This window comes from Schistocerca piceifrons, chromosome 5 (genome assembly GCF_021461385.2).
Source record: "Schistocerca piceifrons isolate TAMUIC-IGC-003096 chromosome 5, iqSchPice1.1, whole genome shotgun sequence".
NCBI classification, from domain to species: domain Eukaryota; kingdom Metazoa; phylum Arthropoda; class Insecta; order Orthoptera; family Acrididae; genus Schistocerca; species Schistocerca piceifrons.
This window is the reverse complement of record NC_060142.1, coordinates 435,463,327-435,479,533: the sequence shown is the minus strand read 5'-3', so window position 1 is coordinate 435,479,533 and position 16,207 is coordinate 435,463,327.

Below are 16,207 nucleotides of genomic sequence, written 5' to 3'. Positions count from 1 at the left end.
ATGTTGGCTATTCATACAATGGACTTATATTAAAACTTTAATCTACAATAAAATTTGATAACTGTACCTGAATCACATATATAATATTTACTCAGATATTCATCAAAGGGATGGAATAACTGGTCAATCAGAAATGATTTCAATTTGTGTTTAGGGCTTCCAATATCTACCATTACCTTCAACCCACAATGGAGACCGTCTAACATTTTCACTGCTTTAGTTCCTCCTTTTTGTATTTACTATAGTTACTACGTGCGCAGCTCGTGGTCTTGCGGTAGCGTTCTCACTTTCCGCACACGGGGTCCCGGGTTCGATTCCGGCGGGTCAGGGATTTTTCCTGTCTCCAGATGACTGGGTGTTGTTGTGTCGTACTCATGATCATCATTCATCCCCAATACGGACGGAGGAAGGCAATGGCAAACCACCTCCACTAGGACCTTGCCTAGTACAGCAATGTGGGTCTCCCGCATCGTCCCCTCCGCTCCTCGGAGTGTGGGACCTCATCATAGTTAGTACTTTTCTGCAAGTTGTACCTGTTTCTTCACAACCATGTTTATAACAGCATAATATGTGACTGTTCCAAGCATGCCTACTTTTTTTCCTTCTCTTGCATGAAGGTAAAATTACGGTAGGCTACTGTAGACTGTCGTAAGTGACCATAGACTATGCTAGTTTTCCTAGTAGCTTTGGCCACTGACGATCGTAATCGCGTCACCTGTATGCACGGTGTGTTGCACAACTATTGGGCGGTACCTTATTTCGATCGGTTTATTTGTGTATGCGGTCAGTGTTTAATCAGGTTCCTCTAGAAATCAGAAGCAGTGAACCGTCTACAAACTGAGTGAAGATATATAAAGGGCCGTGTAACCTACTGAACATTTTTGATCTGCATAATTATTCTCCTGTGTGTTGCCTAAAAATAAACAGTACTTATAGCAAAATTAAAATTGTCAATGTTTAATTCAGGTTTTATTCGAAAATTGTTTATTTTTACGCGAAACAGAGGGATGTTTTAGTAAAAAAATGCAATTTATCATATAGCGCTAGAAAACGCCACTTTCTCAAAAAAAGGTAAAATAAAAGACACGAACAATCAAACGTCGCTTCAGTATTCCCTGCAGCTTATATGAAACATATTTCTGTTATTGCTAAACAGCTTTCGCACTTATCAGTGACAAACAGACACTCTTGCCTTTGATCATGATGAAGTACATTCTGTTGACTACTAAATAATAACAATTATTATATATATTTTTTGTGTTTGTGAATGTAAACTGTACTTGTATCAAAATTAATTACTTTGGTTACCTAAGAACGTAGAAGATACGTCAGAAGATAATTTTTGTTACTTATACAATGCAAATAATTTTTGTAATGATATAAAATTCTCATTGGACCAATACCGAACTACGTGCGATTCTAATTATATGCAAAACCAATAACCAAAAAACAAAACAAAGTCATGGGCTCGCCGTTCCTCTCTTACGTATTCACTTCCGCTTCTTTCGCCAGTACTACCGGTGGTCCTGCCATTTACTACGTTGTTTATGTACTGTGCTAAAACTACCAAACTGTAGGTTTCGTAGAGTGCAATTGTTTTTTCTTCAATTTGTGTACTAACTCAGCGCATTTGATATTATTCCTACATCTAATCTACATCTGTACGCCACAGGCCTCCTTACTTTGTGTGACAGAGGGTATGTTGGGTACCATTGTCACTTACCTCTTTCCTCTTCCCGAAAGATCGGCTGTTGGTAAACCCCATACGAGCTCGAATCTCTCCAGCCTACCTTCATCACGTTTCCTTGAATTATATTTAAGGGGAAGCAAGTGTTGATAGCCCGTTTTAAGAACGTACACTCTCGGAATTAACAGTAAACCACGGCATGCTGTTCAACGCCTCTCATGTAGCGTTTACCACTGTAGTTGGATGTATACCGTCGTTGCGCGTTCGCGCTTACTATTCAAACGGACCTGTGCCCAAAGGCGCTACCCTTTTTATTTTCTCTGTTTCCTCTACCAATCTTAATTGCTACAGGTTCCGGACTGACGAGCACTATTCGAATATCATTCGAACTGGGGTTCTGTGAGCTACATCCTCTTCATAACGCAAACTACTCGCTCATTAAACAGACGTCGCCTGAGGATCCCGACGTGATAACTAAGTAATGCGTCCTTCATGTGTTTACCCAAGCTTTAATGTGTGTTTACTTCTATAAAATATACTGTAAAACTTCATTGTAGGTGACCATTAACTGTTTATTTTTATGCTCAATGCTATGTTTCGATCAGTAGACCACTATCAAGCCGAAGCCTTTAAGACCGACAAAACCTTTGAAGAGGACGGGTCACAATACGCTGACGAATTAACGAAAAAAGATGTGGCGTTAAATGACGCAGAAATTTGTTACAAAGCTTAATCAGCTTGTCTCTACAATATGAGATGTGCCCAACTTCCATGTACGCGGAAAAACATAGCTTGTAGTACAATAAATAACCTCCGAAAAGGCAGTTATGTCTAAGATACGCACACAAGACGATCGTACATTTCAAACTGCGGAAAACTGTAACAGACTTGTAGTAAACATTTTTTCAACTGGAAAGATCAAAAGAAAATTGCTATGAAACGTGGGAATAGGTCGCAAGAGAGTGTCTGTAGCTATAACATTGATAATGTATACACATAATAGGTGAATGTGAGATCTTTGAAGTATTTTGGAGTACATAGATTTAACAACGACGTAAACAGTGAAGTGGCTTAACGAAAAGCATACATAATAAACAGTAACAACAAAACATAATCATAAATACGCATACCATCGTGGTGAGGGAAAGGTATTCAAAATGTGCAATGTAAAATTAATAAACAGTAAATCAGAAGACGTCGAATTAATCTCATTTAAGTTAAGTATAACACATACAAATGAATATGAGGGAACTAGTGATTACCAATCATATCTATCAAATGAGAATGTAAACAGTGGGGTCCAAACAGTGTCATCATAACAAAGCTACAACCGTACATACAACGAAGGGATTTTGTATCAGTTCGATCTTTTAATAATGTAAATAGTCAAGTATCTGTTGGAGAACATTTTAAAATGGTCAAAATACGACGGTTATAAAGAGACGCCTTAGATTAACAAATGTCAAAAACTTCATAATGGAACATCGTATACTACGAGCTATAAAGTCATGTTTCAGAAATAAAACGTTAATTCGAGGGGTTTAGAGATTATACGTAATGATTTCAATATAAAATAGACATTTACTTACAGAAAAATTAGGCACAGCATGAAATGAAGGTATGGGAGGGTGAGATGGAGGGAGGCTGGGATAGAAACAATTGATGGTTAGGAATATGGGGTACAGAAAGAAAGATCAGCTTATCTAGGTACATGAAATGTGTTAAAACCCAAGGAGATGTTGGCTTTGATGGGGGATGGAGGAAGAAAGTAATAAAGAAGTGTAGGAGGAAGAAGAGGTATGTAAGTAACATACAGGAGCCACCCATTAACTTTCTATAAAAGAAGATCATTAATTGCTCATTAACAATATAGAGTTAGGGCAGTGAATCAAGAAAGCAACAATGCAACAAATAACAGGTTGCACACATATAGCAGCATTAAGCTAAAAAGGTATCTTAACAGTTCTCATAATCACAACAGATAGTACAGATGCAATCAACCTTAACATCGGACGTGTTAAAGTGGCAGTAAGTTTTCAATCGATCAAGACAAGGCTGATGAAGTGTATCGAATTGATTAGCTTGATTAAAAGGTTCACTGCTTTATTTATTGTTTCTTCGTTTATCAGTATACGAATTAAGGTGAGCAATAAAGTCGCAAAAAGAGTCAAAAAATACAACGAAGACAACTGGTTAAAGGAAGAGCTTACTTGGAAATATGAATGCCAAGCATCTTTATATGGACAAATTTATCTAAGCTATGTAGAGCTTTCTTGCCTTTTAGAGGATGAAGTGCTCAGTAATGTCAGTGAAATAGTGGATAGATATAATGCATAGGGGAAAGAGAACATACAAGAGAGATATAACAAAAAATTAGTATTCTAATTGAAGTACAGCACCCAATGACTAATAATTCGCCTATGTTAAATTTTAAATTTTATGAGAAGATTGTCAGCTTAAAATTTTTTTGTTTCAGTCAGATATATTTCGATTTCTTAGCAAAGGCTTCAAATATACCATGGAAACGGTATCAGTGACAAATGTGTTGAGCAACTGATTGTGCGCAATAAAAGAGCATTTGATTTACTCTAGGTTACAGCTGCAGATAGAAATTCGACATCAGTGAAAACTGCTCAAGTTACTGACAAACACTTAGTGTCAAATAGTAACAGGAAGAAATAATCAAGCCAATCTATGTATAAAGTTATTAAGCCAGTCGACCACAAAATTTGTGAGGGAAATGCAACCATTCTTAAAGCAGACAAAGGCAGCTCAATATTTATTATGAAAAAGCAGGACTATGTAGAAAAAATTTGAATTTATTTGCTGATAACAACATTTTTGTAATTAATAAAGATTTAACATCTAAATTCCAGGCCCAGATTAAGCACTATTTCAAATACTGCAATGTTCTCTTTACTGATACAAACAAAAAACTTGTTACTGTCATGAATCCAACAGCTCCAAAATCGAAATCACAACCAAAGATACACAAAACTAATATCCTGATGTGCCCTATAGTGAATGATATTAACAGACCTGGATGTTTACTCAGTCAGAAAATTAACCGCATTTTGGGCAGTTACTATGTTTTCGCTAATGATATTTTCTCAGAAATTCTAGAGCACTAATTGATACCCTAAAGAGCACGCATTTCCCAGATATCGCTAAACTTGTATAGTAAATCTGTATAAGAATACCAGAAATAGTAATACTTTAAGATGTTTTGCAGCTTGTGCTTTCTCAAGATTTTTTCATTTTCTAAGACAAATTTTATTTTCAGCTGCTTAGTCTACCAACGGGCAGTTGCCTTGCACCAACACTATCCACCATTTTCTTTGACCTCATTGAAAATGAGATTCTTAGAAATGGAACAGCACTTACAGAAAAAATTTAGTTTACAGAAGATATGTAGATGACACTCTTATACTGATTGATGAGAATCGTAAGGATACAAAGAATATATCTGATTTGTTCACTAATGGTGATATAAATCTTGCATTTACGATTAAAGAAGTAAAAGACAGTAAAATTGATTTCTTAGGTCATGCCCCCCCATGAACCATGGACCTTGCCGTTGGTGGGGAGGCTTGCGTGCCTCAGCGGTACAGATAGCCGTACCATAGGTGCAACCACAATGGAGGGGTATCTGTTGAGAGGCCAGACAAACGCGTGGTTCCTGAAGAGGGGCAGCAGCCTTTTCAGTAGTTGCAGGGGCAACAGTCTGGATGATTGACTGATCTGGCCTTGTAACACTAACCAAAACGGCCTTGCTGTGCTGGTACTGCGAACGGTTGAAAGCAAGGGGAAACTACAGCTGTAATTTTTTCCGAGGGCATGCAGCTTTAGTGAATGGTTAATGATGATGGCGTCCTCTTGGGTAAAATATTCCAGAGGTAAAATAGTCCCCCATTCGGATCTCCGGGCGGGGACTACTCAAGAGGACGTCGTTATCAGGAGAAAGAAAAATGGCGTTCTACACATCGGAGCGTGGAATGTCAGATCCCTTAATCGGGCAGGTAGGTTAGATTATTTAAAAAGGGAAATGCATAGGTTAAAGTTAGATATAGTGGGAATTAGTGAAGTTCGGTGGCAGGGGGAACAAGACTTTTCGTCAGGCGAATACAGGGTTATAAATACAAAGTCAAATAGGGGTAATGCAGGAGTAGGTTTAATAATGAATAAAAAAAATAGGAATGCGTGTAAGCTACTACAAACAGCATAGTGAACGCATTATTGTGGCCAAGATAGACACGAAGCCCACGCCTACTACAGTAGTACAAGTTTATATGCCAACTAGCTCTGCAGATGACGAACAAATTGAAGAAATATATGATGAAATAAAAGCAATTATTCAGACAGGGAAGGGAGACGAAAATTTAATACTCATGGGTGACTGGAATTCGGTAGTAGGAAAAGGGAGAGAACGTAGTAAGTGAATACGGATTGGGGGTAAGAAATGAAAGAGGAAGCCGCCTGGTAGAATTTTGCACAGAACACAATTTAATCGTAGCTAACACTTGGTTCAAGAATCATAAAAGAAGGTTGTATACATGGAAGAGATTTAGGAACCAGGTTTTAAATTGTAAGACATTTCCAGGGGCAGATGTGGGTTCTGACCACAATCTATTGGTTATGAACTGTAGATTAAAACTGAAGAAACTACAAAAAGGTGGGAATTTAAGGAGATGGGACTTGGATAAACTGACTAAGCCAGAGGTTGTACAGAGTTTCAGGGAGAGCGTAAGGGAAGAAATGACAGGAATGGTGGAAAGAAATACAGTAGAAGAAAAATGGGTAGCTTTGAGGGATGAAGTAGTGAAGGTAGCTGAGGATCAAGTGGGTAAAAAGACGAGGGCTAGTAGAAATCCTTGGGTAACAGAAGAAATACTGAATTTATTTGACGAAAGGAGAAAATATAAAAATGCAGTAAGTGAAGCATACAAAAAGGAATACAAACGTCTCAAAAATGAGATCGACAGGAAGTGGAATGTGGCAAAGCAAGGATGGCAAGAGGATAAATGTAAGGAAGTAGAGACTTATCTCACGAGGGGTAAGACAGATACTGCCTACAGGAAAATTAAAGAGACCTTTGGAGAAAAGAGAACCACTTGTATGAATATAAAGAGTTCAGATGGCAACCCAGTTCTAAGCAAAGAAGGGAAAGCAGAAAGGTGGAAGGAGTATATAGAGGGTCTATACAAGGGTGATGTACTTGAGGACAATGGTATGTAAATGGAAGAGGATGTAGATGAAGAAGAAATGGGAGATACAATACTGCGTGAAGAGTTTGACAGAGCACTGAAAGACCTGGGTCGAAACAAGGCGCCAGGAGTAGACAACATTCCATTAGAACTACTGACGGCCTTGGGAGAGCCAGTCCTGACATAACTCTACTATCTGGTGAGCAAGATGTATGAGACAGGCGAAATACCCTCAGACAAGAAGAATATAATAATTCCAATTCCAAAGAAAGCAGGTGTTGACAGATGTGAAAATTATCGGACTATCAGTTTAATAAGTCACGGCTGCAAAATACTAACGCGAGTTATTTACAGACGGATGGAAAAACTAGTAGAAGCCGATCTTGGGGAAGATCACTTTGGATTCCGTAGAAATATTGGAACACGTGAGGCAATACTGACCCTACGACTTATCTTAGAAGCTAGATTAAGGAAAGGCAAGTCTACGTTTCTAGCATTTGTAGACTTAGAGAACTCTTTTGACAATGTTGACTGGCATACTCTCTTTCAAATTCTGAAGGTGGCAGGGGTAAAATATAGGGAGCGAAAGGCTATTTATATTTTGTATAGAAACCAAATGGCAGTTATAAGAGTTGAGGGGTATGAAAGGGAAGCAGTGGTTGGGAAAGGAGTGAGACAGGGTTGTAGCCTCTCCCCAATGTTATTCAATCTGTATATTGAGCAAGCAGTGAAGGAAACAAAAGAAAAATTCGGAATAGGTATTAAAATCCATGGAGAAGAAATAAAAACTTGGAGGTTCGCCGATGACATTGTAATTCAGTCAGAGACAGCAAAGGACTTGGAAGAGCAGTTGAACGGAATGAATAGTGTCTTGAAGGGAGGATATAAGATGAACATCAACAAAAGCAAAACGAGGATAATGGAATGTAGTCAAATTAAGTCGGGTGATGTTGAGGGTATTAGATTAGGAAATGAGACACTTGATGTAGTAAAGTGGTTTTGCTATTTGGGGAGCAAAATAACTGATGATGGTCGAAGTACAGAGAATATAAAATGTAGACTGGCAATGGCAAGGAAAGCGTTTCTGAAGAGGAGGAATTTATTAAATCGAGTATAGATTTAAGTGTCAGGAAGTCGTTTCTGTAAGTATATGTGTGGAGTGTAGCCATGTATGGAAGTGAAACATGGACGATAAATAGTTTAGACAAGAAGAGAATAGAAGTTTTCGAAATGTGGTGCTACAGAAGAATGCTGAAGATTCGATGGGTAGATCACATAACTAATGAGGAGGTGTCTTGAATTGGGGAGAAGAGGAGCTTGTGGCACAACTTGACTAGAAGAAGGAATCGGTTGGTAGGACATGTTCTGAGGCATCACGGGATCACCAATTTAGTATTGGAGGGCAGCGTGGAGGGTAAAAATCGTAGGAGACCAAGAGATGAATACACCAAGCAGATTCAGAAGGATGTAGGTTGCAGTAGGTACTGGGAGATGAAGAAGCTTGCACGGGATAAAGTAGCATGGAGAGCTGCATCAAACCAGCCTCTGGACTGAAGATCACAACAACAACAACAACAGATCCCTAAATATCAAGGGTGTCATCCTATACGCTGCAAACAAGCATGCTTTCATAATATGACAAATAGATTACTTAAAACTCCACTTAACAATCAACATTTTAATGAAGAGCTTAATACTCTGAAATGCATAGCCGCAAGTAATGGATGTGAAACAACACTAGTGGACGATCCTAGAAATAAAAAAACATCAAATTCAGGAACAATCAGAAAGACAGTGAGATCACCCTACCAGGTCTACAATCAATAAAAAGAAAATTTTATTAGTTTTCTGTACGTGGGAGATTCATCTTCAGAAGATTACACTAGTTTTTAGGAATACTAACATTAAAATTGTTTTCAGGTAGAGGCATCACCTCAGCATTTCAGAAAAATTCCCAGTCAAAGAAGTCTTTATATAATGAATCTGTGTAGGACAAACTAGACGGAAGGTAAGTGCTAGATCTAAGGGACATACCAAGTAAACCAATCAGTCCTTATTATGTGTAGGAAGATTTTACTTATAATGTAGCGATTTTTGGTATGTTCCTGCAGCACACCTTTTATAATCTCTCCCAAAATTGTACCCTTTTGTCCATCCCATCCTATCAGTCCCTTCTCGTTCCCCATCACCCATCCTAGACTGCCCTCCCCCATCTTTTCCCCATCCAGATTAATCAGATTTATTGTGAGCCAGCTTAATTTGTGTAAGCCTGTTGTCCTGATAATAAACCAACCCCTGTTTTACTTCCCGTCCTCTACCTACCCATAGACACACAAGTCCACTTTAACAATTTCTGGTTAATGCAATGGGCTGACAATCTTATTGTTAGTACATAAATCTTGTAGTCATTTTCGATTGTTATTAGAATAATTAGTTATGCAGAATGTGGCAGATGTTTAAATACACATATTATAAAACGCCACTTTACATATGTGACCTCGGTTTCTTTCTTTTTCTAAAATAGAATTTTGTAAAATAATTTTTTCTTTACATATACATTTTTTGTAACTGTAATAACACACTATTATAAGATTTTGAACTTTGTAATGAGTGTTAACAAATATTATTATAAGCACATCACATTATGGTACACTATCATGTATCCCCTCCTTTCTCTTAACCAGTTGGCTAATTAAGTATGTCCAGTGTTAAAGTTTATTGTATCCTTACTGTATATTATGACTGCTACAACTGTTCAAAACTGTTTTGACTTAACACTGCTATATGTATGCAACCTATTGTTATTTGTCGTATTGTTGCTTGGTTGATATACTGTCTTCACTATAGTTTGTTAATGTGTAATTAATAATTTAATATTATAGCAAATTAATAGGTGCCTCTTGTATATTTCTTATATAAGTCATTTTCCCCCTACACTTCTTGCCCCCTCGATTTCCCCTCCCTTCCCACTAGCCCACATCCCTTGTGCTTTAACACATTTCATATTCATAGATCAGATCCTAACTATTAAGAATTTCAATTATAGGCCCTGTCCCTCACCCCCCTTCCATCTCTGCATTTCATGCTGCATCTAATTTTTCTGTAAATAAATGACCATTTTACACCAAACCCTTTACACTTAATCTCTTAACCCCGCATATTAACATTTTATTTGTGAAACGTGACTTTATAGGTTAGTGCACGATGCTCCATTATATATTTTTTGACCTTTGGTTTATATAAGGCATCCTTCTATAACTTTATGAGACACGACTTTATAGATTAGTATACGGTGTTTTCTTATATACAGGGTTATTACAAATGATTGAAGCGATTTCACAGCTCTACAATAACTTTCTTATTTGAGATATTTTCACAATGCTTTGCACACACATACAAAAACTCAAAGTTTTTTTAGACATTCACAAATGTTCGATATGTGCCCCTTTAGTGATTCGGCAGACATCAAGCCGATAATCAAGTTCCTCCCACATTCGGCGCAGCATGTCCCCAACAATGAGTTCGAAAGCATCGTTGATGCGAGCTCGCAGTTCTGGCACGTTTCTTGGTAGAGGAGGCTTAAACACTGAATCTTTCACATAACCCCACAGAAAGAAATCGCATGGGGTTAAGTCGGGAGAGCGTGGAGGCCATGGCATGAATTGCTGATCATGATCTCCACCACGACCGATCCATCGGTTTTCCTATCTCCTATTTAAGAAATGCCGAACATCATGATGGAAGTGCGGTGGAGCACCATCCTGTTGAAAGATGAAGTCGGCGCTGTCGGTCTCCAGTTGTGGCATGAGCCAATTTTCCAGCATTTCCAGATACACGTGTCCTGCAACGTTTTCTTCGCAGAAGAACTTTAAACCGTGAGATTGCACAAAACACGTTAACTTTTGGTGAATTGCGAATTTGCTGCACGAATGCGTGAGGATTCTCTACCGCCCAGATTCGCACATTGTGTCTGTTCGCTTCACCATTAAGAAAAAATGTTGCTTCATCACTGAAAACAAGTTTCGCACGGAACGCATCCTCTTCCGTGAGCTGTTGCAACCGCGCCGAAAATTCAAAGCGTTTGACTTTGTCATCGGGTATCAGGGCTTGTAGCAATTGTAAACGGTAAGGCTTGTGCTTTAGCCTTTTCCGTAAGATTTTCCAAACCGTCGGCTGTGGTACGTTTAGCTCCCTGCTTGCTTTATTCGTCGACTTCCGCGGGCTACGCGTGAAACTGGCCCGCACGCGTTCAACCGTTTCTTCGCTCACTGCAGGCCGACCCGTTGATTTCCCCTTACAGAGGCATCCAGAAGCTTTAAACTGCGCATACCATCGCCGAATGGAGTTCGCAATTGGTTGATCTTTTTTGAACTTCGTCCTGAAGTGTCGTTGCACTGTTATGACTTACTGATGTGAGTGCCTTTCAAGCACGACATAAGCTTTCTCGGCTCCTGTCGCCATTTTGTCTCACTGCGCTCTCGACCGCTCTGGCGGCAGAAACCTGTAGTGCGGCTTCAGCCGAACAAAACTTTGTGAGTTTTTCTCCGTATCTGTAGTGTGTCGTGACCATATGTCAATGAATGGAGCTACAGTGAATTTATGAAATCGCTTCAATCATTTGTAATAGCCCTGTACATTTTGACATTTGTTTACATAAAGTATTGCTTTATAATTTACTATTTGACAATATTAACATGCTCTCCAATAGCTACTTGACTATTTACATTATTAAAAGACTGCATTGATCTGTGATATGTAGACATTATAATGCTACAGCTACAGACACTGACTTACGACCTTTTTCCAAGATTCATAGCTGTTTGATTTTGATCTTTGGTACTGAAATTTTTTTCTACAAGTCCGCTATAGTTTTCTTCAGTTTGAAACGTATGATCATCTTGCGTCCATAACTGTGTCTTTTAGAGATAATTTATTGTAACAGAAGCTATGTTTTTCTGCCTACATCGAAGTTGTTCACTTGAAATATTGTAGAGACAAACTGGTTGAGCTCTGTAAGTAATTTCAACGTTGTTCAGTGTCATCATATTTGTTTTATTTTGTCAAAATATTCTGACCTGCGCACTTTAAAGGTTTTGTCTGTCTGTTAGGCTTCGGCTTGGTAATGGTCTACTGATCGAAACCGGTAGCACTGAGCATAAAAATAAACAGTTGATGGTCATCTACAGTAAAGTTTCACAATTGACATCTATAAACACCCACCTCATCACAAATATAAAATATTCGGTAGTTAAGAAGGTGTAAGGGTAAAAGACATAGAACATAGCTTAAAGTTATAAGAAAACTATTACATAAACGAATATGACCATTGAAATACAAAACTAATGTAAAGTAATGCTATTAAAGAGTCTAGCTCTCAAGTAAGTTTCCGTTCTGTTATATGCCACTTGTTTTGATTCAGTATGATGCCTCCTGTGATGCAGCTCACCCTGGATTACTTTTCAAATTTACAAAGGTCATTCTGCCTTCCTTCGTCTAGATCTTAATCTATCACTACCGCTCATACATTGTTGTGAGTCCATTCAGGCCTCCTGTGCAAGGAAAATGTGTCATTCTTCCTTTCTCTCCTTTCTTTCCCCTCCCCTTCCTTCTCTATACTACCCACCGACACCAATAGGAGTAGGAGGAGAGAGAGAGAGAGAGAGAGAGAGAGAATGATAATTAAGAGATAAATTTCAATTGATTGTTCTGTGTGAACAATTGAATACTTTACATTCTAAAGTGCTAAGTATCAAAATTAATGTTTTGATGTATATATATATGGTACCATACTGTATGACATACAAAATTAACACCCAAGTTGTTATGGTGACTAACATTTATTATTATCCAAGAAATATAAACGATACTACAAAATGAGAAAAAGTTGCATGCAATTGTAGAAAAGGAGAATTAAAAACTTGAGAGTAGAAGGTGTCTTACATATTACTTTATTCATACTAAATGGGCTTCGTACAATAGAGGTATCATGCTTTAATGCTGACAAAACATACCGAAATGTAGATATCTTAGGACATGAAAACATGTCCGAAACAAAGGTCATCAGTTTGCAGTGTCATTAAACAATCAACAGAAAACTGTCGATGGTGATGCGGTATAAAGGATACCATAGTGAGTAAGTAATCTTTTCAGTAGATTGTTATGAAATATTTTGCACAACTGAAAGTTTTGTATGAATGATATCATGATCAATTTTGCATTTCTTTAGGATGTTTAAATTTTCCCACTGTTCAGTGTCACTGAATGTCTTTTGCTGTACATTGTTCCAGCTAAGGTGATTTAATTTGAGCAGCAAAACTGATGTGTAGCTTTGTTGTGTTGATAACTTTATCAGCAGCATTTTGGAAGTCAATAAAGTCCTTTTCCTCCATTCTGAGCGAGTGCAATGGTAAAGAAGTCGTCCTGAAGTAATTACTTCTCGTAAATCATCAGATACATAGCATTTAACTACCTTCTTACGCTCTTCTGTTAAGGCAAAATTCCTATCTCGGGATAAGAAATTGTGCAGTGATACGAGATATTTGTGTTGTATGCAGTCAAATAGGTCACAAGTCACTACGAACATGAACGTGTATATAAGTACATGGCTTTTAATTTTGTCTATAGCAGCTGTCACTCAAAATGTTCCCTTTTGTTACCAGTTACATTGACGGTATTTTTTGTACAATTGGTAACGTGGAATAGACGTGTTAGCATGTTTTTCGCTCCTCGGGGCCTTTCACCCATATGCCACAATTACTTTATTGCCTCATAGTTGTCATGAGCATGAACACAGAAGCCATAATATGAAAACTGACGTAAGTAGAAATTATCCGACTGTGTAAGAGGTGGAACAAATATTTGCAGATCGATTGCTAATGCACGAGACTTACTTACACAACACGGCAAACAATATGGCAACTAATATATTCGTGAGTTAAACAGAGCACATTAAAAATGAAAAAGGTTATAGAGCTAACACCACCGCCTCCTATTTGACATTTTTGCGATTAGTTGTCTTCGTCATACGATGAAGGACTTTAAGTATAATATACTCGCATGGATGTAGCACCTTTAGAGCGAATAATATCAATTTCTGAAAAATTATCACGTTTGGAAAGTTAGGTCTTTGACTGGTAAAACAATTTCGCGCTTATGAACAAGTAAATGAACTTTTAATATGCTACTGTTTTATCCGCTTTGCGAATACCTCATTATGATCTCAAAGATAACAGGACGACTCTGTAAAAACATTAAGGTAGGTATGTGTATTACAATAATTCGTTGAGTACAGGTTTTCCGTTACAGTATTATTTATAATACCGAAAATAAAATATTAACTTCATGAGCTGGTAAATGTAAAATGGTGTTGCGGTATTCACATGTGACACAAATTAGATTTTGAATTAAAATTTTGTTACGACTTAATACATATCCATTAATTAAGATATTATCTACTGTTCAAACGTTGAAAGTGTGAAATGCGTCAAACAAATAAATCCGAAAGTCGGTGTTCAATATTCAATTAATCATAGCACTTTTATAATCACTGATCTTTAATTTCACCTCTGGTAATAATGTATGTGTCAGCCGCTTGTGGTCTCGCGGTGGCGTTGTCGCTTCCCGATCACTTGGTCCTGGGTTCGATTCCAGACGGGGTCAGGGATTTTCACCTGCCTCGAGATGACTGGTAGTTGTTGTGTCGTCTTCATCATCATCATTCATCCGCATTACGTTCGAAGGACGGCAATAGCAAACCACCTCCACTATCTCCACTAGGACCTTGCCTAGTACGGCGGTGTGGTTCTCTCGCATCGTTCCCCTACGCTCTGTCAAGGAGTATGGGCCGAGCGGTTCTAGGCGCTACAGTCTGGAACCGCGCGACCGCTACGGTAGCAGGTTCGAATCCTGCCTCGAGCATGGATGTGTGTGATGTCCTTAGGTTAAGTTAGGTTTAAGTAGTTCTAAGTTCTAGGGGACTAATGACCCCAGAAGTTAAGTCCCGTAGTGCTCAGAGCCATTTGAACTTCATCATCAATAATGTATGCCTGTGAAAAATAACTGGATGCATCTTAGTAGGTTTTCAAGTAGATGGTCATGCAAGTCAGTACGAAGGTCGGAGAACCGCTAGGGCACACCATCACCAAGAGTCATTAGTCTTCTGACCGGTTTGATGCGGCCCGCCTTGAATTTCTTCCTGTACCGACCTCTTCATCTCAGAGTAGCACTTGCAACCTACGTCCTCAATTATTTGCTGGATGTATGCCAAGCTCTGTCTTCCTCTACAGTTTTTGTCCTCTACAGCTCCCTCTAGTATCATGGAAGTCAGGACCCGATGTCTTAACAGATTTCCTATCATCCTACCCCTTCTCCTTATCAGTGTTTTCCACATATTCCTTTCGGCTCCGATTCTGTGCAGAACCTCCTCATTCCTCACCTTATCAGTCCACCTAATTTTTAACATTTGTCTGCAGCATCACATCTTGAATGCTTCAATCCCTGCTGTTCCGGTTTTTCCACAGTTCACGTTTCACTACTATACAATGGTGTGCTCCAAACGCACATTCTCAGAAATTTATTCCTCAAATTAAGACCTACATTTCATACGAGTAGGAGTACCCTTTTTGCCAGTGCTAGTCTGCTTTTGATGTTGTTCTTGCTCAGCCGTCATTGGTTATTTTACTGCCTGCGTTGTAGAATTCTTTAACTTCATATACTTCGCGACCATCAATTTTGATGGTAAGTTTATCGCTGTTCCCATTTCTGCTTCTTATCAATACTTTCATATTTCTTCTATTTACTCTCAGTTTATATTCTCTATTTATTAGACTGTCCATTTCATTCAGCAGATCATGTAATTATTCTTCATTTTCACTCAGGGTAGTAATGCCATCAGCGAATCGTATCACTGATATCCTTTCACTTTGAATTTTAATTCTATTCCTGAACCTTTCTTTTAATTACATCATTGCTTCTTCGATGTACAGATTAAAAAGTAGGGGCGGAAGACTACATCCCTGTCTTACACCCTTTTTATCCGAGCATTTAGTCCTTGGTCGTCCACTCTTATTATTCCCTCTTGACTCTCGTACATACTGTATGTTACCCGTCCCTCACTGTAGTTTACCACAATTTTTCTCAGAATTTCGAAAATTTTACGTTGTCGAGCGCTTTTTCCAGGTCGGCATATCCTATGAACGTGTCTCGATTTTTCTTTAGTCTTGATTTCCTTATGAACCACAACGTCAGAATTGCTTCTCTGGTGCCTTTGCCTTTCTTAATGCCAAACTGATTGTCATCTAACTCATCCTCAATTTTC